General features: G+C 40.8%; 1 long non-coding RNA gene across 4 annotated transcripts; it reads left to right on the forward strand.

Moving 5' to 3' along the window:
* On the forward strand, positions 1–27307 carry LOC136007299 (uncharacterized). 4 transcript variants are annotated; one of them, XR_010609597.1, is made up of 5 exons: positions 1–30; positions 17982–18164; positions 20769–20843; positions 21709–21882; positions 22652–27307. It is a non-coding gene; the product is annotated as an uncharacterized LOC136007299 (long non-coding RNA). The 4 variants fall into 4 exon arrangements; XR_010609595.1 differs by lacking the exon at positions 1–30 and adding an exon at positions 76–261 and having other exon boundaries at positions 21709–21898; XR_010609594.1 differs by lacking the exon at positions 1–30 and adding an exon at positions 76–261.
* Positions 27308–27687: the final 380 nt, after the last annotated feature.

The following is a 27687-nucleotide window of genomic DNA, read 5'->3' on the forward strand; positions in this document are numbered from 1 at the left end:
CTGGTGTCTGCAATAGTCTTCAGAGCTAGGGTGAGTCAACTTTGTGCAATGAACTCAGGAGTGAGTATGATGAGCTATAGAAGTGTTCCTACATTGCAGTGTGCTTTTACAGATTTGTTCTTCCTCTTCCCAGGTGTTAGGAATTTTTTTTTTTTTTAAAGTAATTTTATAGCTTCTGTGTGTTCCCATCTTCTTTCAAACCATATAGTTCTGGATTCTGTTTTAAGGCAGGTTATTGGCATCACTGGACCTTTGAATCAGGTATGACAAATTCTGTATGATGTAAAAGCTAATTGCCCTGTGGTAGGGAATAAGATTATATTTGTTACTCCAGGCTTTGCATTTCTTCACCAATTTTATTTCATTGTTCCCTGAGCAGCTGCTCTTGATACCTATCCCTGTAGGAATATAATTACTTTTGTTCACTTTCCTTTGGGCTTTGCAATGCCTAAGGAGGATTTCAGAGGCTAAACCAGGAACTTTCAGTATCAGTTATACTTTTACTATTGCAATACAGCTGCCTGTTCATGGTCATGGCTTTTTTTACTGCTAATAGGAAAAGAATCTCTTGTAGTTGTTAATTAACACTGCTTCAGCTTTATCATTATTTTAACAGGATAGCCTCAGGATGAATTTAACCCCTTGCTCTTCTAGAAGCAGTTTAAATGACTTAGCCTTGTTCAAGTGTGTAGGATGAATTGTTGGCTTGGATTTGTTAAAGGGCAAATTGGTTGGTGGAGGGTGCTGCCCTGGTGCCACTGCAATCCAATAGGATTTTGGTATTGCTAGTCTCTGGGGTCAGACTCTGATTATCGCAGTAATGGGTAGCAATTACTAGGCTTGCAGTAAGTTGTACCAGTCTGTCATGTGAGAGTCTTGATTGCCCAGAGCAAGAATGAATTGCATTTTTTGACCCATTAGTGATCTTCAATTTTATGCAAAGTATTGCTGCTTAATTCACTTATTGAGGTTAAAATTGAAAAGCTTTGCTTACTTTGAATACTTTTCCTCTTAACATTTGTAATTAACAATGGTTCAGTAGGGAGAAATGAGAGATCAATAAAGCCTCTCTTATCTTTTAATAACCACCTTGTCAGGTAAATTTCTCTTCTTTAAAAGGGCTGCTGTGTTGGGTTCATTCTGAAGGCGGATTTGTTGCTTTTTTGGGTTTTGGTAGGTTTTTTTGGTTTTTTTTTTTTTTTGTTTTATTTTAAAAGGTTTTGGGGGGTTTGTTTGTTTTTTGGGGTTTTTTTGTTTGTTTTTTTTGTTTGTTTGTTTTGAGGTTTGGCAACTTTCCATCACTTGTATGTCAGATTTGATCACTAATTCCTACCGATGTCAAAGGTTAATGGAAAACTGTTATGTGTGTAATCGTACCTCATCGAGGAAAGGGGTCAAATAGGTTTATAGACATGAATCTCTATTGATTGCTAGGAGTATTTAAAATAATTGGACTTGAGCAATAAGATTATAGTTATATTTATGAAATGGGGCTATATGGGGTAACTTACATATTTGATATAGATTGCATCTGATACAAGTTCTTTTTTGTCTTAATATGCTGAATTTTTGTTCATTTGCTTATTAAAACTGAGACTAATTAGAATAAATTTTAGGTACCAGTATATAAAATTGACCTGGAATTGATACAATAACATGCATCTCCTAGCGAATGATAGGAGAAATGTGCCTTCTTTCAGTTATGAATGAGGGAATAAACTGGGTGTTACAAGCTGGACATTACTGGTGTCAAACTGTTTCCCCAAAAGAATGTGAGTATCTCTCTAAGATAAGATGAGAAGCATGCATCACAAAACATGAGTCATTTTCCCCTCCTCATAACTACTTGCTAGAGGGGTAAGAAAAATAAAAACTAAAAAAATTGAAATTATGAACCATCAAGTTCCATCTAAGTCAGAGGAACCCAGTGCAGAAATAGCTTTATCACTTGGAGAGCAGAGATCTACAGTAATGCCAACCACAGGTATCCTTTAGAAACCTACATCCTCACAGTGATCCCCATGTATTTCTATAGTCATTTAGAAGTGCAGTAACTATGGTCAGGAGCTAGGGCCCCAGAGGCCCAAAGCTTTGGAGTCCTCCTAGCCAGGAAGCTGCTTTTAAACTGGGAAGGAAACTCAAGAACATGACTCCAGCTACTGGCATTGAAGACCAATAACACAGAGAACCCAAAATCCATTATTTCTGAAAGCATGTAATTTTTGCCTTGTTTTCCTGATTCTACAAGGACCAACTTGCTGTTTCAAACGTGAGCCATTCACAACTTCAAATTCCAGTTTAAAATGTGCTGTTGATGCTGGAGGATATTCAGGTTTACAGTTCTGGGGAAGCAAGTGAAACCCTCTTGCATTAACAGTACAGAAATTCATCTTGCTAAGACTTTCAAGCAAGCAGCGAAGTTGTTTAGCAACAACTAATTTTTTGTTTAAACTGTTCATAACAATCGAAAGTTCACTCTTCTTTGCAGTTTACACTTAGAGAAGCATTTATATTTGTGCACTTCTAATAAGCTGCGGCTGTTACCAAGCAGTGTGAAGTAAATGAATGTGCCATAGCCAAGACATCATAAAATGGAAAATCTACTCAGTTAAAGCAAGTGGAAAATAACACTTTTAAGCATTTTGGTAGTGATTTTTTTTTTTTTCCAATTTATGTCCTGAAGAATGGTCATACTGGGGCAGACCATAGGTCTACCTGGCCCAAAATCCCAATTTCTAAGGCAACAGGAAAAGAGGCTTGCATACAGAGGTGTGTTTCCAGGTAGTACGCTAACAGTTAAGACCAAAAACCAGAAGTTTTTCTGAGAGCTCCTGATTTAACACCTATAATTTGATGCTAGTCAGTGTCATCTAACAAAAGCCATGTGGTTGTGAGTATTTCAAAGAGCTTCTTTCATTACATTTACTGAAGCTTTTTTTTTTTTTTTTTTAAAAAAAAGTAAGTAGAAGAACTTCACAAATCTGATTGTGAGCCAGACTCCAATCCTGCTACCAGAAGAAAGACAGCTTGAAGAAAAGTGGCCTTTTGGATCAGGAAAGAGGAAGAATAAGCTTCCTGTTTTATTTCTAAATTGGCACTACCATAATCAGCCTTACTGTTATAATTTCAAGGTGAATAGTTCACTTATCCCTGCCATCCAAGAACTTCTTTTTTTTTTTTTTTTTTCGTAATCCAGGCCCACATAGTTTAATGTGTCTTCCTTTCACAAATGCATGGTTCGTCAGAGGAAACTGGCAATTGCAGGCTGCAAGCACTGGAGTGGGATGTTCTGCTTCAGCAAACAGTACTGAGAGGTTAAGGCTGTTGACATTTTGATGTTATTAATTAGGTTTCAAAAACTTTGTAGTGCGTTATGCTGGATAGGAATCAGAAAATCCCTATATCTCTTAGCATGGTTATTTCAGCCCTGCTGTGGACTCAGAAAGTTAGCAATTTATGCTGAGTTTTCTTCACAAGGCAGAAAAGCTTTCCGTAAGTGAAAGCTTGGATGCTGCAACAACTGGGATATCCATGGGGAAATCTCAGCAAAGTTCAGACTTCCCACATGCGCAGCCCTCAATTACCACCAGCCCTGTGCTGACTCTTAGAAACAACTGTAAAAGCTACAATGGAATAATAAAAAATCATGCGGTTTTTTTTTCAGTTCCTCCCTCCCATGTGCGGCTTGTAAACTGTTTTACCAGTGTCTGAAAATTATATTGTTCATATAGTTAAGTTTTAAGTGCTGTTTTATGACTGAGTATATAAAGGAGAGAATGGAGAGATGCTTCCCATCCTCTAGCAGATTTGTTCTATCCTTTTTCAGCACTGCTGTCCATGGGCTGTCGTGAAGAGCTGAAGCATTCTCTGATAGCTTCTCAGTGAAAGCAGTTTTTCTTGCACGATGTCTTGGTTTTGTCTGAGAAGCAATTGGGGTCACACTTGCACTGGCAATTAGAAATTGATCTTCAAACAATCCACAAGCAGGGACTTGGCAACCCTCATTAACATGGCCTTTCCCAGCACTCCTGAGCTCCTGGGTTTCAGGGTGACCTGTTCATCCCCATGATCTGTCACCATTCACTTTTATTGTCTTTGGAGCTAACGAGGGAGAGAGGCTTGAGGGTTACAGGACTCGAGTCCACTGAGTCAGCTGGCAGGCATCTTGCAATGCCCTTTTCTCCCTGTATTGCCTGTGTGTAAGGGTAAAGCTGGGGGAAGATATTCTATGCACAAACTAGTTCCTTGAGGACCCTTACAAAAGAGCCTGGGATGTGAACTAGTGCTGTATTGAAGGGGAGCATGGAAAGCCAAACCTGTAGAGTGCAACTAGCTTTCATTCAGAGAAAGCTCCAGGAACAAACTTGCCAGTGAAGTTTTCAAGCTGACAAGCAGGTATTCTTTATTGTGGCACAGGAGACACAGGGGATAGCTCCTCCTAACGTGTGTCTCCCCCATTGCTACACAAGCCATCCTTATACAGCCACTGGCATACATACATATTCATGAGGCTACATATGGATTGCATAATTTTCCAGAAAGTTCCCCGCATGCATACAGAATTGTGGTGGTGGTCTCTGAGGGTCGTTTACTTCTTCCAACAATCTTCATCTCTTCTGGCAGCCTTTGAAGCACGCACAGTAGATGCTCATACCAGTTTAATTGGTTCATTAGCACAGGAGACATAATAATCCTCCTGTCCTCCTTCTTATTAGTTGGTTTAACTGTAGCCCATCCTGGACACCTGCCATTCCCAGATACTCCTTATCCCTGTGTCCTGTTCTTCTAGACTGTTTTTCTTAAAACTATGTCAACTATAACAGTTCGTCTTGTGCAAGAATTCTCAGTATGTTCCTTAGCTGCACTCTATTCTTTTTTTCTATGTATCATTCACTTCAGTAATTTTCCATTGCTACTGTTACAAAGCCATCAAACTTAACATTACTTAAAACTGATTCTAAAGGTTTATATATTCCATTTTGCGATTTTTGTGCCCCCCTTGTCTCAGCTTTGAGGACAGTCATAGCAAGGGTTGAAGTAGTATAGGCTTCTTTGTGGGGATGCTGCAGCTGAAGAGGACTTCAGTGTGAGGAAAGGTAAACTGAAGCTTTGCTGTGATGCTATGGTTGTTTCTGTACTCACAAAGATGTTTCTGACAAATATCTGTGGCTTGGGTTGGAAATTCAGTGAGTATTTTTTGATTAAACAAGACCCTTTACTCCTTTCACAGAATGGCTCAGCAGGGAAGGACATGGCTGAGTTGCTATTGAACTGAAAGAGGGATGTAAGACACTTTTTTACACTGGCTTTATTAATTCAGACATTGGCTTTATTAATTCAGAGCTGGTAAAAAATATATCTTCTCCAGAAGCTAGTTTTCCTAGGGAAAGCTACTTTAGCCAAAGGACAATCTCAACAGAAGGTACAATCTCACAGATTTGAGGGAATTTTAAGGGAAAGAATATAAACAGCAGGGGGAAAGGGAAATCTTATGGTTTTTAGAGGAGGGGGGGAAAGGAACACCTCTCATTTTTTTCCTCTGAAATAATGAGGTTTTAAAAAAGAAAAATTGAAATTTATTCTGAAGGTTATCCCATCAAAAGGCCTCAGTTCCTCTGAAACACCCACAAGGCTTTCTCGTATCTGTGCATTATGCTTCATCCGTACTGCTGGTGCTCAAAGCACCCGTTGTAGGGCAGGACCTCTGTCTGCTGAGTGCTATTCAAAGGCAGAATAAAAGGATAGCCTCTGCTGCAGCAAGTTTAAATCCCACACTCTTAGTCTTAATCTTACTTGGTATTTTGAGTCCTGCAGCAGATTTCGTGACACAGGCACTGTTGTATTGCTGTCATTGAGAGGTTTTTGCAGCAAGTGGGCTTTCATTCACAATGCTGTATTAATTGCTATTATGTTTTGCTTTCTGGTTGCAGCATGTCAGTAATCTGCTACTTACAAATGTCTACTCCCTAGGAACAAAATAAATCACGTGTATTTTTTGGAACCTATGCTGAGTCAATACTTAGGAAATGCATTTGGTAATAATATTGGCTCTAATCCTCCTGAGAGAAATTAATTACAAACATGTAGCAAGGTAATCAGGAAGCTACTCTTACTGTGTCATTGAGCAAAGAACACCAAGGCAAGTGGAAAGTTTCGATTGAATTAAAACCAAAGCACATTGTGTTTCCAGAGGCCAGATGGTGTGTGTGTATGTGTGTGTGTGTATATATATATATATATATATATATATATATATATACACATAGTATATATGCTATGCTTGGGAGACCTCAAGGTAGGGAGAGAGGGAAGACAAGCTGGCTGGAGCAAAGTAAGGAACTATAGCATGATGTTGTTATAACACGGCTGCTGATGTGCTGGTCCAAAGATACAGACCACTTCTAATAAGGTTGTGGATGCTGCTCTTGAGTTAGGATGTACATGTGTGCCTAAATGCCTGTACTTGCTTGTGAGGAAAAATTGCCCTGGGTAATGAGAGAGCACAAAACACCCCAAGGATTGAAACAACATCATGATCAACAGTGATGTGTTATTGCACTGCCCCTGTTGCACAATTACCTTCTTGCTACTGTCTTTCTATTCATTTCTGGTACTTCATAGATCCCCATCCACTCCTACCATCTTCTCTTTGCATCTGTCCTCTCCTCAAGCCCTCCTTCTCATGTAGTTGAAGAGCTGAGTTTTGTTTTGCCTTCTCTTTGGCCTTCCTTGCTGAACATTTCCTAGCACTGTAATACCAATTTGTTCACCAATAAACCACAAATGAATGTGGTTTTGTGGGAGCAATTACACATGTGGTCAAAGAAAACAAGTCTTTTCTGCTTTTATCCCTGTTGCATTGTTTGGGGTTTCTATTAGCAGCAGGACCTGTTCAGACGTCTGGAATATTAGAAGTATGTTCGTATATACTGGAATAATAGGCTAAGCATAAGTAAGGTGGTTAAAAATGTAGGAGAAATGCAGCTTATCCATGACACGTACTTAGCCCCAACCTCCCAAGCACAAGGTATGGATCTCTGTGCTAAAAAGCACTACTGTTCAAGTTGCGCAGGAACATATTATAGCCTGAGAAAGTGAGAAATACAAGAGCCACTTGAAAGTATAGGGGGAAATAGGAGCATCAGATCTGCTAGAGATTTTTCCCCACCCTGGAAAACGTCTAACCCTCAGTGGGACTAGGCTGGGGGACAATGGCTTGAGCCATCTGGCTCAGCTCTCATGTAGATGTAAATATTCTTGGTGCTCTTCAAACCTCTTGCAAATGGCTGTAATGTTCACTTTCAGGTAGTTCCTGCAAGTGATCCAAGTTTTTGGGCTTTTTGGTGGTGTTTGTTTTTTTTTTTTTTTGGGGGGGGGTGTTTGGTTGTTGTTGTGTTTTGGTTTTTTTTTTTTTTTTTGCAACATTTAACCCTTTTCTTAAAATTTCCAACTCTGTTTTTATTGGGAACCAGGTGGTTTTAATAGTTCATGTCCAGCTATCCTTATCCTCAGTCTTTACACAGCTCTCCTTTTGCCTCTTTCTTTTCTATTTCACTTCTGTGTAATTACATCTATTATTTTAAGATATAGTTTTTTAGATCTGAAGTATCTAGGAGAAAGAAAAACAGTTCAAAGAGAAGCAAAGAATACCAAAATCAAGATACTGCTGCTGTCTTTCAAACAGTGACAACATTGCCTTTTTTTTTCCTTAATTTTTAAAATGTTAAAGCTGAAAGCAGAGAAGATGCAAAGACTTGTGTGTGTTTAGCTTTCCTAAGTAGTCACATCAGTGCAATTTGAATCATTTGCATTCAGCATGCTTCTGTTGGTTTTAAGTAGATCATTGTCCTTTGGAAAAATCATTGTGTCTTGCATAGTTCATTCTTCAACCTATCTTTATAGAAGGTCCCATTTTTCCTTTGAAATACATTGTGGAATAAAAATTCAAGGCTGAAATCCTTCAAGAAATGTAATTTGCTATGGCTGAATGGCTGGCTTCTAATAAGATGACTTCTTTCATGTCTGAGGTCAGTAACTTGGTAACACCTTCCATCCCTGATCTCCGGAAAGTACCTAATGAACATGCTCCTCAGAGGCTGGAAAATACCCAAGGTCTGTGTTCAAGGTGCAAGAGTAAAAAATGTGACACTGGTTTTGCAAGATGCTGGCCTCTATCTTTTAATTAGGTGGAGTCCACAGATCTCCAGGCCTCCCTGAAGGTCTGACATTGTCTGCTTCTCTCTATTTAAAAGGCCTGGATGCGAAGAAATCCCCTACTGAATTGCACCCTCTTTCTTTGCTTTATCTGCAAGTATTAACAAAGGGCTGAAGCCCCCCAGGTAGCCTGGTTTGGGTCTGATCTGCTGGGCTGACAGGCATCTGGCAATGCTGTTGGAACAGGGAACCAGAATGTTCCAGGATGCTGGAGGTGCCAGGATGTTAGTAGGTTCATTATTATTAGTTTTGTATCCCCATGAGCCTGCTTCCCATGAATATTTGATAAAGCCTGAGAAGGTCACTACAGCTTGATTACTCTCCATATGGCATTTCTGCATGTCCCTGCTCTCTCTGCATGTGATTTTTATCCTCTAGCCCATGGCACTCTGCCAGATCCCTCTTTTTCCCTGCCTGAATAATTCATGGGAGAGAGGAAGATGAAGGAAAAAAAATACAAAATGAAGAGGGGTTTTATTGTTCATAGGTAAAAACTATAGGCACTCTAAACAAGCCTGAGTGCGAAGCTTTCCCATGCTTTGTGCTTGTATGTGTACGAGTCATTATGCAAACTAGTTATATAGGAATGTGTTTCTGAACACCCTAGGTGGCCTGCTTACATTTCAGTGGGTTTTGCCAGTTTAGGCACATGAATTAGGCTGGCAAGCCCTTCAAGGAGAAGTAAGCTTATTCAGCAGAGTCACTAGCCAGTACAGAGAGGTTGCCTGGATGGAGCATGTTAACCTCGCAAAGGAGTTTTGCAGGAGTAATCATCTCTATGTTTGCTTTTGGCTGGAACAACCTGTCTCTGCTCGGCTTTCCTATGCCTCTGCCCCATAGAAACCAAGCCTGAGATAGCTCTAGTAAGGCATACAGACTTTTATACATATTAAGTAATCTCCATTATTGATTTAAATAAAAAATATTTTGGTATTCCTTAAATAGGGAAGCTGAGGCAGAAAGTGATAATTCAGACTGGACAACTGAGTCAGTCTTCTGTAACTAAAAATCCAGTCTTTTGGTGCAGTTGGAGAACACAACACAAACTTGATGAAATAATCTCAGTATTTTCTTGTGCTACTGTCAAAGATTAACATCTTGAAAACTCCTGGAACACAAAGTCCTTCTGACACCTATCGTGGATCCCCTGGCTCTTTATGATGCTAGCCTTCTTCTCTGTTTCCCTCTGTTTTTCTGTACAGTCCAAAAAATCTTTTCTGTCATCTTGGGAGATGTGGTCCAGAGTTGACCAAATGGCTGAAGCCTTCCTAGGCTGCCTGGTAAATTTGTCTGTGCTAAAAATTAGAAACAGGCTTATGCACTTTAGATAATGGGAGAGCAGCTGAGAACTTCCATGGATGCTGCTCTTCTCTCACATCCTTTTCCCCTTTAAACCAGCCCCATCTGCACCTCTTAATCTTTTGACACAAGCTCTCTGGAGAAATATGTTGTGCTGGTAGAGTGCTTGGCACACTGCAGTGGACATGCACGAGACACCACTGCAACACCAATACCCACTACTGCCATCAGTATAGAGATGAGAGAAACCATTTTGCGATTACCACTGATTTTTCTCTCCCCATCATCAGGTGCATAAGGCAGAAAACACTTGGTACAGACTCTTGAAAACCTGTGATGGTTTTAATAAATTTAAACATGCTCAGTAGATTTTCCCTAAGGGAATTACAAGGAATAAAGATAATTAATGTGAGAACTTAGCTGGACAAAACAGATGGTGCAACAAAAGGCTCAACATGTTTCATGTGTTTCAAAACTGCTCTTATTTGGTGCTAATGATGATACCGCGATCTCCTTGTGTGTTAACTCTCCACTGATTCTTTTGTGCCCTTCTCTCCTCCTTTCTCCTTCTTACTAGGAAAAGTGCTGTCCCCAGAGTATGCTAGCTACTGTAAGACAGCCATCTGAGTAAAACAAGATAGTCTAGGTTTTAATAGACGTAATGATCTCCTGGTATGCAGAACAGTGTCATCTTTATTTAACCTGGTTTTAGCACTTGGCCAAAGCCACAGCTTTCTCCTCAAAGCACTTTTATAGTGGTGTGTGCTACCAGGGTTTTTTCCAGCTAAGATGGTCTCATGCGTGTTTCTTTCCTTCAATCATTCTTGCTTGCAGGACATTGCTGATGCAGGAGCAGGGATGGAGCCCAGCATCCTTGTGCCAGATCCATATAAAACAGTTGCAAGAGGAGGATGAGGACAGTAGCTGCTTTCTAAAACTAAGGTTGATTGGATGCCTGAGATTGTCTTTGTTTTTTATCCCCTGGTTCCTAATGCTCCAGGTGTGTATTAAATCGTCTATTCTTCATGTCAATACAAATCTTGTTATCAGTTTTCAACAGATCTGTCTCATGCCCCTGCTGTCTAAAAAAAGTGCAATGATGGCCCTATGGGCCAGCCATCAAATGCTCTGCCAACTCCTGCAGCTGACTCCCAGCAGTATCCCAGCTTGGCCCTGATAGTTTTGCCAAGCCCCTGGCATGGAAGCTGGTGCTGCCTCATGCTGTGCAGCAGGCCAAAGCAATCCCACTGGTCCTTTCTCTTGCCCTGGAGAATCCTGGTTATCCTCTTCTATGTAGCTATCTAAGTTAGCGCAAAGCTGAAAGGAGAAAAAAGCACCAGCAGGATCTCCTCTGCTTCCTAAGCAAATGGTATTATGAGAAGATCTGTGCTGTGGGCTAAAGAGGCAGCTTGAAGGGAGGAATACGCCCAATGGATTGGACTGATCAAAATGACCTTTGGGTCTCCCCATCGTTGACCTGACACAACAGAGATATTACAAACAAGCACTGATTGATTTTTATGTATGTGGGGTGCTAGGATGTGCTCGGTATGCCCTGGAAGGGAGTAAAGATTTTTACCAGTGGTTACAGTGGGAATCAAGAGAGAGAAGCAAGAAGTAAGGGCCTTTGAAAATCCCACTTTCAGCTTGCTTTTCAATGCTAACATAGAAAAAATGTAGCTCCCGTGTCAGCTAGGGTTTTGTAAAGGATGATAGATGATACCAGGATCAGATGTTGGGCTTTACAAAGACTTGGCATTGTTTTCTTTTTTTCTGAACAATTATTCACTGTGAGCTTCCCACACTGGAGAGTAATGAATTAATTTTTTCCTCAAAGGTTATCTTTAATACTGAACTAAATAAAAAGCCACTTAAGTACCAAATGACTGTAGCAAGGATAGATATTTTTTCTGGTCAATATTGGAACACTAAGAAGAATTGTTGGATAAAAAAAATTATTTAATCCCAAAGTGTCCTCATTTCTAGTATTTAATTAAGTGATGCTCTAAATGATAGTGTATCTTTACAGCAGAATAAGGCGGGGGGGGGGGGGAAGCTTTCCTCTACTCACTGCTGTGAATATCTCTGCTAATTAGAGGAATAGTACTTTAATGTAGCAAATATTATCTTCTGTTGTAAAAACTCTTTCCCCTCTTATGTCTAGTGAGAGGAGAAAAACATCTGAATAAACAGGCAGGAACAGGAACAGAGGATCAACTGCTGTTTATTTTGATTCACAAGGTGTTGATCCATCCTGCAACTTAACTCGAATGCTCTCTCTCTGACTACTCGTACGTAGGCACTGGGGTTTCCTAACGTCACAATGTCTGAGCAATGTTGCTGGGGGGCAGGTTTCTTTAAAACATTTTTTAAAAGATCTATCAGATAGCAGTAACACTGTCGAGAGAGAGTAAAAGGGAGCTTGTGCTTTTCCAGGCTGCTGAAAACTAAAGGGCCAAAACCGTCCCACTTGGTGTAATAAAACACATAAAGATGCAGTTCTGAGGGTTCCCTCTTCAGTCCTGTTTAGTGATGCCTTGCTAGTGTGAAAAAACATATTGAGGGCTTTCTGGAGCCAACATGAGTGTGTTGCAACTTGAAAAGCTGCTAGGTGCAGGTTTGTGCCAGCACAAGCCAGGCTGTGCCTGTGGTGAGCCAAATGGGTAGGAGGGGTAAGCTATGTAGTTACACACCCTTCCAAGGTCCCACCATCCTGAACTTCAGAAGGTGCATCTTAGAGCAGATGTTTTTCTCCACACTTGTACCATTAAGTATGTCACTAATAAATATATTCTTAGTGCAGACTGTGATTGCATCCTAGGGAACAAATAGAATATTGTCAGTTTATTATTTTAGAATACCAATAACTCACCCCATACACCTCTGCATGGGGAAATCTCTAATGAGCTGCTGTTCAAAATTCCCTGAAAGCAGTGGATGCAGAATAATACACACAAGCTGGAGGGTCAGGCTGAGCCGGGGATGTGTTGTGTGCAACAGTTGTTGACAGATTGCTGTCAATAGGATCACCTCTTAGACTACACTTGCACATGGTGGCAAGTTAGGCAGTTGCTGAAGAAGCTGACAGAGGTTTATGTGTCTACTACTCAGTTTAATTGTTCATGCAAAACTCCCCAATGCTATGATGAAACTTTGTGTCACTTGATTATGTTAATGAATCACTCATGCCTGTGGCCTTTAGTCAGCCAGAGGACACTTGGCCTCATGTCACCCTTTTATGCACTCTTTATATCTTCTCCTCAGATACCATGCGTTTCTTTTAATCAGCAAGACAATTTCCTCTGAATGTCACTCGGTCAGATGAGATTCCTCAGCACAAATAGTGGAAAGGGTGAGAGCTGCAGTTGCTGCGCAGGCAGGGAGACAGGGGGGTGCAGGGATGCTCTCCCTGGCTCCCCTCCTGCTTGGGAGGGAAAGGGGCACAGACTGGGAGAGCCCATAGCAGCTGCTGATCAATGAAGAAGGAGAGAGAGGTTTTGGCAAGGAAGAGGAGCTGAAGTAGGTGACAGTGATGTTGCATTTTGCAGAGCAGTGCAGAAACATGCCGATTAAAGCTTTCTGCAGAGGTTTTGCAGTTCAGTCACAGCTAGCCAGGCTCATCCTGTCATGGGATTTCTAGCTAGCATGGAAACCCCTAAACTTTTGCAGGGTATCCCCATCTCAAAAGTGGTTTTGAAATGACTTGCAGAAGGGTGAGAAAGACAATAGTCTTGTTTATTTGATTTTCAGGGAAGGCTGATTCTTTGGTATTCTCTTAGGCTATTGTCTCTGTTTTTTTTCTGACAAAAATGTTTGTTAAGGGCATCCAGAATTGTGTTTAAACTGGAGCTTAAAGAAAAGGTAATAATAAAAGGGGTTATGCAGACAATTATAATTTTTCACTCGTACTTTCTGAAAACTTTCTACTCCATGGTAGATTATTTTTGATAGGGTTTTTTTTTGTTTGTTTTTTTGTTTGTTTGTTTGTTTTTTGTTTGTTGGGGTTTTTTTTGGTTAAGTGCTAAGCAGATGCTCCGCTGTAATGAGAGGAAATAGAAGTGGAAAATGAGGATGCTCATACTTAAACAAATGAACAGCTGTAGGGAATGGAAAACAACAAGGTAAACAAATGAATACTTTGAGTAAATAACCTAAAACAAATAGAAGAAAAAAAAAAAAAACACAAACAGTCGGCCTGCACCAGTCTGGAGCTGGGATTACTCATCTCCCCAAACTTTTCACAGACTATGTTTTTTTTTAGTGGAAGTTGAAAATGAACTTTTCAAGCAATATTGTAGTATACCTGCATGTGGAAATCCCTGCCACTGTTCCACTGCTGGTGCTCATCTCAGAGCCCCAGGTTTGCAGTGATGCTCACTGTTGCCTTCTCCCCTACCTCTACCAAGTGAAACTGAGAGCTGGAAAAGGCAGGAGATATGCTGAAGGTGTAACCCAGACTCCCTAGATCAGACAGAACAAGAACTCAAGATCATGTGGGTGCTCTGCTGGTTGCTACAAAAATGCTAAGCTCCTGAAACTCTCACCTTTTATCCTAGGAGACATATATCTTTTACTTATTATAGACCATAGCAAATAACTTCCACACCTCTATAAAATTTGTAGCCTGTACCAGATACAAGGACTTATGCTATACTTTGTACAGATAAGGACATAGGTATCAGTGCTTCTCCTAGGTTGTGCAGAGGAGGAGGGAGGAGGGTGAAATCAGAAAGATGGAGGTGAGCCTGGGTGATGCAATATGGCAGTGGGACAATCCCTGGGTCAGACCTGGTCCCAGGGAGGTAGAGACAGATGTGCATTTCAAACTGGGCAGGAAAGCCTAGGTAAACCTGGGAAGGAAGGACAGCCTGCCTCTTCATAGGTGTTAAACGCTCTGCTTGGTGAAAAACAGGGTTGGAGTGTTTCTGTTCCTCAGGGACTGGCACTGGGAATTTTGATGTGACAGCCTTTTCTCCCTACTCGCTGCATCAGTTGGAACAAACTGCTTTTCTTCCTCTCCTATCTCTGCTTGACTTTTCCTCCTGTCTATGCTTAAATGTGCATCTGTGTGGAAAGCAGCTAAACCCAGGGCTTTTTTAGATCTGCTTTTTCTGCAGAGCCACCCTCCAGACGCTGCTCTTTTCTTCTCTATTATGGGGCTTTGCATAGCACACAGACAGTATTTAGGGAAAATAAGCCCCAAACACAGCTGCTGTGCTTGTGAAACGGAGATCAGTGTTGAGCATCATGTCACTGACTCTGCTTTCTTCTTCCTTACCACCAAGGGAAGTTGTTGCTGCCTGGCAAAGCTGGGTTCCAGACCCATCTGGGCAGGCTGAGTCTGGCAACGACACAGCCGGGTCCTCTGCCGTGTTGGTAGCTGTGGTAACAGTGAGCAAAGAGAAAGGGAATGGTAAGCACTAAGCCACACCATGGCTGTTGGTTAACCCAGGGATGCATGGCCTTTTCTGCTTATAAATCCTTGGGTAAAGAGTGTGTGTTGTAAGTCACCAATGAATTTTACTCCCCGACATATCTGCGATAAGAAAAAGACAGGCAGTACCTGATGTCTGAAAAAACATTTAGACATTTTTGCAAGCTTTTACATATTTTTAACTCTGTATCTCATTACCTGCTTTTGAACAAGGCTATTAGTCATTCTTTATAAGATCTCCTCCCCTCTCCCTGTCATCATTTATCCTTCTTAATTAACAAATGGCATCAATTAAAATGTCAAATATACTCTGCACAGAACATGCCCAAGCCACTCTCTGTCGTATGTTAAAATGAGAACATCCCCTCGCTGCTCGGCAGGGACAACGATAGAAAATCTTGTCTGAAATGCAATTACTTTGCAAGCCCTTTCTGTAGGTAAGCATGACATTTGTCTTGCACAGAGGAGCAGACTTGACAGCAGCAGAGCTTTCTTCTGAAGTACTTCCCAATTTCGATGGTTGGCTGCTTGGGGCAGGGAAAAATCTCATTGCTTGGGATTTATCTTAAATGATTTTAGCTACCTGGCCCCAGGACCGGTCAGTGCTAGGTGTATGGGCTCTCTCAAGAGCCATCAAGAGCTGAGGAGGAGAGAAGAGCATTACCAGGGGGTGATGCAAATCTCTGGTTTATGTGCCAATTTTAGGATAGGATGAATCACCCTTTCCTGCAGAAAGGCAGGTAGCTCTGGGGGAAAATGAAGTCTGCCTAAGCCCCAAATCTCCCCTGAGCACTAAGTACCCGAGTGACTGCTGTGACTAGGTAGTTAATTCTTTGACAGCTGAAATTAGCTGAGATGTTCTTGCAGTGTTTAGAGCAGCATGAGGGCAGGCTGACTTTTCATCAAGGGCCTCTTCAGGATGCTTAATCAAAATATATCTCAGCAAAGGGTATTTAGAGGACATGTCCATAATTTTCTAGGAACAAATACTACTTATCCACTAGGCCCTAATGGCACAAGCCATTCACTGTGAACACTCTGAGTATTTCAGGTCCATTTGCAGACAAACTGCAAATGAAGGAGAAATGAAATTTGTATAGCTCAGAACAGGCAGGTAATGTGACTCTAACCAAATTCCTTACCCCCCTCTTACTTGTGCTCCTGCTTTGCAGAAAAGCTTTACTAGTTTTGCAGGGACCTGCTGATTACTCATTAGGTGTTTGGATCATGATTTTTACCTAAAAGCTGAAGTCAGTGGCTCAAATCCTGTTGTATTAGAGGCTGTAAAAATACACAGTAGAAAAAAAAAAACAACAAACCAAAACCAACAAAATGAGAGTTTGGAGAGGACTTTAGAAATGAAGGCACTGTGTAAAACTGGCAAGACAGGGCGATGCTCGTTCAAATACAAGCATGTATAACCCAATGCAGGCTGCCAGCTGACAGTCACAACACCACATTCTTGCTTGGTAACGTTTTTGTGCTTTCTATGCCTACCTACTGCACCACTCAGACACCCTGCAGGAAGACCCTCTCCCTGCTTTGTACTACAAGTCCCAAGGTAGGGTGCAGTTTTCCACATCCTGAGCAGTGAAAGGAGATTAGGAAGAAATATTTCCCCAGTGAAACACAAACTGTCATGTGAAATAGCTCTTGCTTCTCCCAGCTAAAGGGCAGGCAGAACTGTTGGCAGCATTCAGACTGATTTATCAGAGAAAATCCAAACCTCAATAATTACATTTTTAAAACCACAAGTGCATTTAATCTTATGTGCATGCACCTCAAGAGACTCCCATGGCATTAAGCCAAAGTCAGAGAGGCTTTTACAAGAGAGAGGCCAACGTCTTATCTCGATTCAAATGGGGTAAAGGCAACGTGTGTTCAGGTGGCCTGTCACTACTGCATTTGTTTTCAAGACCTCCCTTTGGACTTTGTCTCTTGTTTAGTGATGTTTGACTGAGGTGAGGCACTCGCATCTTGAGAAGGTGTAAGACAAAAAAGGCGGCATTTGCACTGGCTCTCATAAAATAATTCTGATAGGCAACTTCAGTATCCATAAGTCACGCACATAGTCAACCTATTTCCAGTATGTGAAAGCTTAGAGTTTAGGAAATGTGGGTTTGTTTAGTTAATTCATTCAGTAAAATCTTTGTTGCAGAAGAAATCTTCACTTGGCAAAGCACCAAAGTTTATACGTAAGTTCAAGCAAACACTGAAATCCTGCTGAAGTTAAAAGGATTTGTTAGGTGTGTAATAGTACCTTTGTGCTCAAATATTTAGCTAACAGGAATGGTATTAAACATATGCTTACATGACTTTCTTGAATGGAAACCTGTGAGGGAAATATCCCAAATCGAGGTTGATGAAATCTCTGGAGTACTGGGTGAATGTTTCTGTGAGTGGTTTCTGGTACATATTAGGCAGGGAAGTATATTCTGCAGATTGGAGTGACTCAAGGCCATTTTTTTCTGCAGGATGTGAAAATCGTATTGGAAACAACAGCCCCGCATGGGGTAAAAAAATCTCTTCAAACCTTTAACATATGTAGTTATGGGCTTTAAAGTGACTGCTGCCAATAAGGAAAGAGGTCTTAGAGCTTCGACATCTGCTCAGTCCTTGTTAGTTGTTATGTTAAAAATTATTAGGGAAAGAGAATAGAAAATACCCCTAGGCTGCTGTTTAAATGCATGGTGGTTTTACATCTTGAGCACTGTGTGCAATTCCTGTTTGTCTAGCTCAAAAATGACATAGCAGAGCTGGGCAGCATCCAAAGCAAGGCAATAAGGATTATCAGTAGTATGGAACAGCTTTCTGTAAGGGGTGACTAAATGGCCTAAGGCTCTTTGGTGTGGAAAAAGAGGTGTCTGGGGGGACCTATGTGAGAAATCTATAGAAATGTGAGTTTGGTGGAGAGATGGAAGTCGAGTGCTCTTATAACTCAGGAGTGCGCCAGGAACATCGAATGAAATTTTCAAGTGGCAGATTTTGTACAAACAGAGGCAGTCTTTTTAATTTTTTTTTTTTTTCCTTACAGTGGTGAATAATGCTGCCAAGGTCATTACCAAAACGGAATCTGTTTTTGAATCAACTTTGAAGATGGGAAACAAGCACAAAAGTTTTTCAAGATCCTCTAATCCAACAGAAAAGGACATTAAAACATCCTGAGGCACCTATGAAAGGTCTTTCTCAGAAAATTGAGTCCTTGCTGTCAAAGAAAGTGAGTGTTATGATCTTTCCCATAGATTCTGTGACTAGTGGAGTTCCTCAGGGGTCGGTGCTGGGACCGGTGCTGTTTAATATTTTCATCAATGACCTGGATGAGGGAACTGAGTGCACCCTCAGCAAGTTTGCTGATGACACAAAACTGGGAGGAGTGGCTGACACACCAGAGGACTGTGCTGCCATTCAGCGAGACCTGGACAGGCTGGAGAGTTGGGCGGGGAGAAACTTGATGAAATTTAACAAGGGCAAGTGTAGAGTCTTGCATCTGGGGAAGAACAACCCCATGTACCAGTACAGGTTGGGGGTTGACCTGCTGGAAAGTAGTGAAGGGGAAAGGGACCTGGGGGTCCTGGTGGATAGGAGGATGACCATGAGCCAGCAATGTGCTCTTGTGGCCAAGAAGGCAAATGGCATCTTAGGGTGCATTAGAAAGGGAGTGGTTAGTAGGTCAAGAGAGGTTCTCCTCCCCCTCTACTCAGCCTTGGTGAGGCCGCATCTGGAATATTGCGTCCAGTTCTGGGCCCCTCTGTTCAAGAAGGACAGGGAATTGCTTGAAGGAGTCCAGCGCAGAGCCACAAAGATGATTAAGGGAGTGGAACATCTCCCTTATGAGGAGAGGCTGAGGGAGCTGGGTCTCTTTAGCTTGCAAAAGAGGAGACTGAGGGGTGACCTCATCAATGTTTACAAATATGTGAAGGGTAGGTGTCAGGATGATGGAGCTAGGCTTTTTTCAGTGATATCCAGTGATAGGACAAGGGGCAATGGGTGTAAACTGGAACATAGGAAGTTCCACGTTAACATCAGGAAGAACTTCTTTACTGTAAGAGTGACAGAGCACTGGAACAGGCTGCCCAGGGGGGTTGTGGAGTCTCCTACACTGGAGATATTCAAGGCCCGCCTGGACAAGTTCCTGTGTGATGTACTGTAGGTTACCCTGCTCTTGCAGGGGGGTTGGACTAGATGATCTTTTTAGGTCCCTTCCAACCCTTGGGATTCTGTGATTCTGTGATTTAGGGATCCCTCTGTTAAAGTCAGTTAATGTTTTCCTACTTACTCTTCTGGCTGAAAATCTGTCATTGACAGACATAAACTACCTTCTAATGGCCAGCCTTAATTTATCCATTACTTAGTTAAATATATTTATTCTCATACCAGACTTAGCCCTCAACTTGAGAGGTTTTTCTTTCCCTCTGGTGTTTTTTATTCTCATAATATTTTGTAAAATTGAAGAAAACAGCATTGCAGGGAACCATTTGTGGTCAACTTGCCCCTGTCATTTTCTCAAAGCCTACCCACCCAAATTGATTGAATTACCTGTTTTATGTTGGTGTAACACATTTCACAGAATCACAGAATCACAGAATCCCAAGGGTTGGAAGGGACCTCAAAAGATCATCTAGTCCAACCCCCCCGTAAGAGCAGGGTAACCTACAGTACATCACACAGGAACTTGTCCAGGCGGGCCTTGAATATCTCCAGTGTAGGAGACTCCACAACCCCCCTGGGCAACCTGTTCCAGTGCTCTGTCACTCTTACAGTAAAGAAGTTCTTCCTGATGTTAATGTGGAACTTCCTATGCTCCAGTTTACACCCATTGCCCCTTGTCCTATCACTGGATATCACTGAAAAAAGCCTAGCTCCATCATCCTGACACCTACCCTTTACATATTTGTAAACATTGATGAGGTCACCCCTCAGTCTCCTCTTCTCCAAGCTAAAGAGACCCAGCTCCCTCAGCCTCTCCTCATAAGGGAGATGTGAAGACATTGAGCAGTGAAAACATACACACTGCCCATGGTGGATCTATGCTAGTGTTTTGCTTCTCCACCTTTGTATCCAGGAACAGAAAATGTGCTGCTTCATTTTTAACTTCAAAGGAGGAAATTAAAGAATGAGGAAGGGCGATAAACCTTATGCTCTAGCCATCTAGGCAAACCTTACAGGAATAAATGCATAAAAGGAGCAGTCAAAAGGGTAAAACTATTGGATTATAGCATAAATGCTTTAGGTAGGAGCTCAGAGTAAATATACGTTATCAATGAGAAAAAAAAAAAGTTGGGGATTACAGTTAAACAATGTAGTAAAAGAAGCCACTAAAGAAAGATAGAAATCAACACACATGCAAAACAAATGCCCAAATTCTGGAAAGTTAAATTATAAACTGTAATAAGAAGAATTTCCCCCACCCATCATAAAAAAAGGAGGGGTGGTTGGGGAGATAATGTTGCTAAATGCAAAAGAATAATTTCTACCTCCCAAATGTATCAGAAATAAAAGAATATCCATCTACTCTGCAGGGATAATAAATGATTGAGGCACAATCAAGGGCACTAAGAGAAGGTCAGACTATGTAATAAAAAGACATTTAAAAAAATCGTTTGATGGAACCAAGGGAGCTTTCCCACATAGAAACGTCTCTTTCTGGGGTGCTTTTCTGACAAAATTTAATTTCTGACAGAAAAGGTTTCCAAGTAAATTATCAAGTAGAATAGTTATCAATTGAAAAAGCTAACTAATATTCACACAAGAGTTGTAAAAGAATTCAAGTATGGAAGTGCTGACCTACCAGCTGTGTCTTTTTCATGTACTCCTTCAATAGGCCTTGGTACTGGGAGAATGGAAAGTGGCAAATATATGCTTTTTGAGTAAAGTCTGGGAGCATCTGGTGTAAACTGTAAGTAAAAATTGAATGAGTAGGCTTTGGATAAATATGATACAGTGGGAGCAAAAAAATCTGTGTAATTTTTTTGAAAGAAAGGTATTACCGTATAAATATATTAAAGCTCTCTGGGGCAACATATATATTAATAAAGAGAATCCAGTCAATACAAAGTACCAGATTTTGAAAGTCTTTTGATGAAGACTCTTTCACCAAAGTCTTTTAAAGCTTTAATGGGACAAAAGAAAAGGTTTATTAATTTATATTGTTATTATGTATTATTTGTAATTAATTTCCTGTGTTAAAAGATAGAAGCGAAGAATAAATAGCCAGTCTATACAGTAGACATCCAGTAGCAATCAGTGCTAGGCCCTGGTATGCTGTGTATAGTCACATGTGATTGTAAGAGGGGTGATTGGGAAACAATAAAACTCCCTGGCAGTTATATGCTATTCCAGAAACACAAAACTAAAATTACTGCTGAAGTGTTAAAGATGCAAAGTGACTGGCTGATAAAAAAGCTGACAGAATTCAGTGTCAATAAATGCAAAGTAATACAATGGAGAATGGTGCTAAGTATGCATATATAACAAGGGGATTAAATGAACTGTTTTTCATGAAAGAGATGTTGGAATTAGCTGGTTAGTTCAGCAAAAAGAACAGCCAATGCTTTATTTTCCCTTTCTTCCCCTGTTGAAAGAAATGTTGTAGTATCTTTTTTGAGCTTGGTCTCAAGCACCTTCCTCCAATTTTTTCCCCTTCATAAGAATGCAGACCTGTGGTGTTTTTCATGCCTATGTGTCTAAGAAAGCTTTGCATCTTCCTAATTCAAAATGTTGAGCTCTCCAAGGCAGCTGACTTCCACAGTTATTTTCCCTAGGTTATCAAAATTTACTGTTCCAGATCTGGAAACAGCAAATTATTGATGTCAAAGAGAAACACTCCATCTGGGCACTCTAAGTAATTATCGACAGGAAGAGATCTCATGAAGGTGATGGCAAATTGTCCTTCAAGTCAAGATTTTCAAACAAGACTGAGCCTCTCCTGCTCTAAGGTCAGAGCTAGTTCAGGTTGGTCTTGACTTTGGCTGAACTCTGTTTCACACTACTCACCTCAGCATTCCTTGTGCCTTTCTTCTCACTATCATCTCTACTGTACATGCATTTCACCCGTACAACACACTGCATGAAACCTATTGCATTTACTAATTAGAATAGCAGTTGTTAATTAAGTTTAAATTCCAATGTACCAATCAAATTTTATTTCCTAATTGTACTACATTATCACTAATTAGAATAACAGTTTTTACTTAATGGATTATATTTAAATTAAGATGTCTCCATCCAATGTTTTTTCCCACTTACATTTTAACTAATTGGTACTGTAATTATTAAGTTATGTTGAAATTGAAATATATCAGTCTGGTAGAGAATCATATGATAGTTTGCTTACGTCTGTGTGATACTAGCAGGAATGATTAAGATACACCCCAGTTAATTATTTCTAGAATCAAAATAATTTCATAAATGTTTGAATAAGGAGTGAGTGTATGCTAGTCCCTTGCCACACTGTTAAGGAGGAGCTTATTATGGGCTCAGAAGAAACTTAACATGGCTATTAGTACTAATCAGCTCAGATCCAATCTGCAAATACTTAAGCCCAGGTTCAGGAAGACATTTAAACATATGCCTGTGGTTGTCCCACCATTCTGAATCAGTCTTTTGATTCCTGCTTGTCAACACTTTAAATATTTTTGTTATGACCAGTAGAAAAAAGCCTTTGAAGATTAACTGACCATGCTTTACCTTATTCTGCAATACCAGCCGGACACCAGTTGAACATTCCTGAACACCAGCTAACCCTTGCTGCTTACACCACCTCTACTTGTTGAGAGTCGCAAGATTGAGGTTGTGAGCAGTACTCATGGGGATGAAGAAAGGAAGAGCTACAGCCTTGCAATATCCCTTGTATATTTTTCTTTCAGTGCTATTATAAACTTAAAGAGGAGTGGGGTGGCTTCTGACAGATGTATATATACATACCTGTATTTGTAGTCACATGCCAGATCCTGTGGCCATTCACACCCATGCATGCTGTGGTGCATGCAAACAGAGGAGCATGAACAGATGATTAGGTCTGCTGTCTTTGACAAAATTGGTTTTGCACAGATGGTAGGGAGACGTTCCCTTCTGCATCCTTCAGCCTAGGCTTTGTCACATTTAGGAGCTGAAGAATGTTCCTATAGAAACTGCCTTTTGTTTTTGTGACCCTACATATAAATCAAGGCTGCTTGAAAGCTGCGAGGGAGCTTTGTAACAGAATCACAACAGAAGCAAATATTTGGCAAAAGTCTGTAAAGACTTACTACCAATTCCAGAGTTGCAATATTACCAAGAGCAGGTGGGATAGCTATAATGATCCAGCTGAACTGTATCAGGTTAACAGCCTTCCTCATAACAGGTGGCATTTAAAAGAAACCAGCTAGATTAAATAAATAAATATATGAAGTAAAATAAGGGTTAAATTGGGAGGGAAGGTTACTGGTGCTTCACGGACAGAAGAGCCCGTTAAAAACGAGATTAAAGTGCAAAATTTTGAATCAATGAGATTTGGAAACTCTTTGGCAGTATCACCTCACTTCTATATAAGTAAATGAGTGAATTTCAGAAATGGTAGATATTCAGTAATCCAATATCTTCCTTTTCCTCTTGGCCCATGCTTTCTAAACTTTAAAGGAGCAGACTGGAACTCCAGAGAAATCCATCTCCATTAAGGGGGTCTGAGTAATTTTTAAAAGCCTGTACAATTTCAGGACAAGTGTGAAAGAAAAGATACCAAAAAATCAGATTGTCCTCATATTAAACAAGATCTGGATTTTGGAAATGACATAACAGCCAATGTCATCAAAAGCTCCTACAGTGTTGAAAAAGAACAGAAAATGTCAATTGAAAACTACTTAACAGAGGCAGAAGGATCAGCTTGAGAGGTAGGAGATTATAAACCATGCCAGCAATGTACGTTTGAGAGATTGATTGTGTCCTTCATTGTGATGCAGCTGTAGACATGAAGGCAGAGGCTGTATGATTATTCTCTAACAGTGAACTATGAGGGAATTTTATCCATTTTCTTTCTAATTGACTCTTTGTAAAACCGTGTTCCTTTAAGCCTTGTTCCATCATCCTAAGAACTCCTGTCTGTACAACATGAAGAAATTATGAAAGCTCTGAGCTGTATTTTCATTCTGTGTAACTTATTTTAAGGCAGAATGTGGAGTCTTTTCCCCAACAAACTTTAGCAACTTTTAGAGCATAGTTGCTTTTGACTGAAATGATGAACACAGCTGAGAGTCATGGCCAGGGAAATTTGTCAAAGTTGGGTCCTCTCCAGAATAGACACTGCAGATCTGCCATTGCGTGAATACACAAGGGATGCAAACAAGCATTTGTGGACTAGTCATACTTAATATAGCGTGTATTACCCCATCCTCAAGATATCTGCATTTCATCCTCTGGCTTGGTAAACAATGGAAACAGGTGAACACCTTGGGTTGGGTACTTAATTGGTATAAATGCATGGAGCTATGCTGGATTACTGCAGCTGAGAAGCTGGTACCCGCACCATATCATAGAAATTATTTCATGGTCTTCAACTCCATAACCACCCTTGGTGTTTACAGGAGGTGCCTTCAGCTAAACCATACAGGGACTACAGTTTCCATGGTAGGAACATTTCTGATTGAGTTGATCGCAGCCAGAATATGATGTCAGGTCACACCATAATCTTTCTGAGCTGTGTATTGCTTTTAGTGATGTTTCGTCATCTTCCTATTTTCTTAAACTTGTGACACACTTGCCTTGTCTGCAAATAAATAAATATCTGCAGGTTTCGACCCTTGTCCTCTGGGTTGCAGTCATCCAGGGTGAAAAATTGCATTGATTCAGACTAAGAAATAGAAAGATTATGTGCAGCCTAGATGAATGCTGTAGCCATAAGGTTGCATGCAGGAAAAGCTTAAATTTCATTCAAGGTGGTGGTGAAGTCAGAACTATGCGATTCAGTTTTTTGCAGGATGTATCCAGTGGGGTTTGGTTATGCTCCACACTGTGGCTCAAAACTTCCAGAGCTACCATGAAATACAAACAGGCTTGTTGTCTGGTCAACTTTATATTCAAAGCCTTTCCTAAATCTGATTTACAATAGTGCAGATACATTATTTCATGGAAGCTACAGCTGAGCATTAACGGTATGAAATCAGTAGGGGGAAACATCACTGCAAAAGGCACTGATTGCAGAATTTGAACTTTAATGTACTATTTCTGTTCTCAGTAATTAAAAATGTAAGAAAATACACAAAGCACCATGTGTGTATACACGTGTATGTGTGACTATGATGACTGACAAACTAGTTAACAAAACTAAGGAACTGGTATTTGTTTAGTTAGACAGACTGAGTTTATACCAAATTCTATTTAGTTGTAACGCTGGTGAAGATGCATCTTCTTATCCCTCTTTGAAGTTTCTCCAGCACAGCCCCTACCCCCCACAGATGAGAATTCATTTGCTAAAAGGAGAATTGGCAGCAAAGACCATCCTGAGCTCTGTGGGTTGTGTCTCTTCAGGAGGCAGGATTATTGCAAACACTCCCTCTGCACTAAGATATTTAAACAGTCTTCCTGGCAATGTTAAAAATGTAAGGTGTACATGATTATGAAATATAACTGTACAATGACTTTCACATTGAAAAAGCAACAGAATGTTTTCCAGCTGCAGCTATCACAATGTCAGAATATATCACTCCGAGCATTTATTTCTGGAGGCAAAAAATTTCCTGCCTTTCTCACTCCTTCTCCAAGGTGTTCCCCTCCTTATCTGAGGGGCTCTGTTGTTTGAGGCAAGTACCCTTCATTGCTCCTTACCTCCTCTAACTGGCTGAGAAATCCAGACTCAGAAGGCAGTCCAGCACTAGTGAAAATCCTCCCTTTTCCTTCATGGGAATGAGGCAAGTTTATAGGTATTCCACACACCTACAGTATTGTTTCAACTATACTATAATGCAGCGTGCACCATCGTTATAATCTGTATTTCCTGACTAAACTCAAAGGATAGATAAACCCATGCAAAAGTAGCTATCTAAACAAATATCTCCAGGGCAGTTTTGCTGAAGATAAGAGACGTATTCCTCATATGAACACAGCAAACACCTGCCAACTTTCTGACTGAACAGCAGGTCATAAAGGAAGCACAGCTCAGAAGAGCAGAGGCATACATAAGCATCAGAATGAGAGGTGAGAGATAAAAACAGCTTTCGTACATATGGGGCTGGAAAACAGCTGAATAAAACAAACTCGGTGTGAATGCCAGCACGATTTTCTGCCCAACAAAATGTGAAGGCATATGTGTGGAGTGAAAGAAAATGGCATCACTGAATTCCAGAGCTGGAAGAAAAGCCAACTAGAAGGTAACAGAGACAAGACAGGAGCAGAAGCTACTGGTTGCTGTTGAGCTCTTTCAGACCAGAAAGACTGTGAGAAGATGTGGGATCAGAATAAAAGCACATTGTGGTGTGTTTGCCTTTAGTGAAAACTCAGAGGAACAGCAATGTCATTCTGTGGATTAAAATTTAACCGGAGTGATACAGCCTGGTCCTTATGGGTCAATTCCTTTGCTGCCATGAATAACAGACATTCTGTCCAAAGTGGTCAGGAGCTGTCCACTTATGCCCTGACCTACAAAACTCCAAGACTTGAGGAAACGAATCTGGGAGCCTAAAATACTCTCTTTCTTGTCCTTTGGAATCTGACCAAATTTCCTTTGTCAAGAGTCAAGTACAATTTCTCTTGGCTTCTCAACCCACTACTTGGTTGCAGTTGCATTTCTGTTGATCCCTCTTTATTCTTGCTTTTGCTGCTGAAGTTTTGATCTCTCTCATGACTGGCTTACCTGTCTGCTATTTTGGACTTGGTTATATTGTATACTCCATGGTTTCTTCCCATCTAGACTTGCTTCTGAGTGTTTGCCTTGCTCCTTGCTTGGTGGTCTTCAAATGTTCCTGACCACTGGACTACCTTCAGGCCATCCTTCTCGTTCAAATTTTTGGTCTCAGCTGCACTTTGGTCAAGGTGTTGTGTTCTTCTCTGGGTTAAAAAATCCTCATTTGGCTCCAGCCACCTGGCTTTTCTCTCTATGTCTGCCTGACAATGATCTTTACCACAAAATTCCAGAATCTGTACCAACTAAAAGGAGTCAAAACAAGAAAGTAGAAAAAAATAGGGTCACCTGCAGTAGTTAGGAATTAGACAGATGACCCACACGACCCAAGAGGGACCCTCCCCATCTTCCTTCTAGCTCTCAGTTCTGGCAAATAGTTTGTGTAGCTGACTCTCAGCATCCAAAAACTTGAGTATTTTTCCATGTCATCCTGTGCTTGTTAATGCAATTTGTGTGCTTTGACTGTTGTGATTATTTATTATTAAACTAAGAAAAGCATTGCTTGAGTCTGTCAGACTTTATAGAATCATAGAATAGTTAAGGTCAGAAAGGACCTCAAGATCATCTAGTTCCAACCCCCCTGCCACAGGCAGGGACACCTCACACTAAACCATCCCACCCAAGGCTTCATCCAACCTGGCCTTGAACACTGCCAGGGACGGAGCACTCACAACCTCCCTGGGCAACCGATTCCAGTGCCCCACCACCCTAACAGGAAAGAATTTTCTCCTTATATCCACTCTAATCCATTTTCAGGAATAGCTTGCACTACTGCACATGCCTTCCTATTACGTACAGTTTGCCACCTTCAAAAACATTGTTTTCATCTGTGTTTGTTTTAAACTGAGAAGCTTAAGGAAATGCAAAACCA

The sequence above is a fragment of the Lathamus discolor genome, chromosome 1, assembly GCF_037157495.1.
Source record: "Lathamus discolor isolate bLatDis1 chromosome 1, bLatDis1.hap1, whole genome shotgun sequence".
NCBI classification, from domain to species: Eukaryota; Metazoa; Chordata; class Aves; order Psittaciformes; family Psittacidae; genus Lathamus; species Lathamus discolor.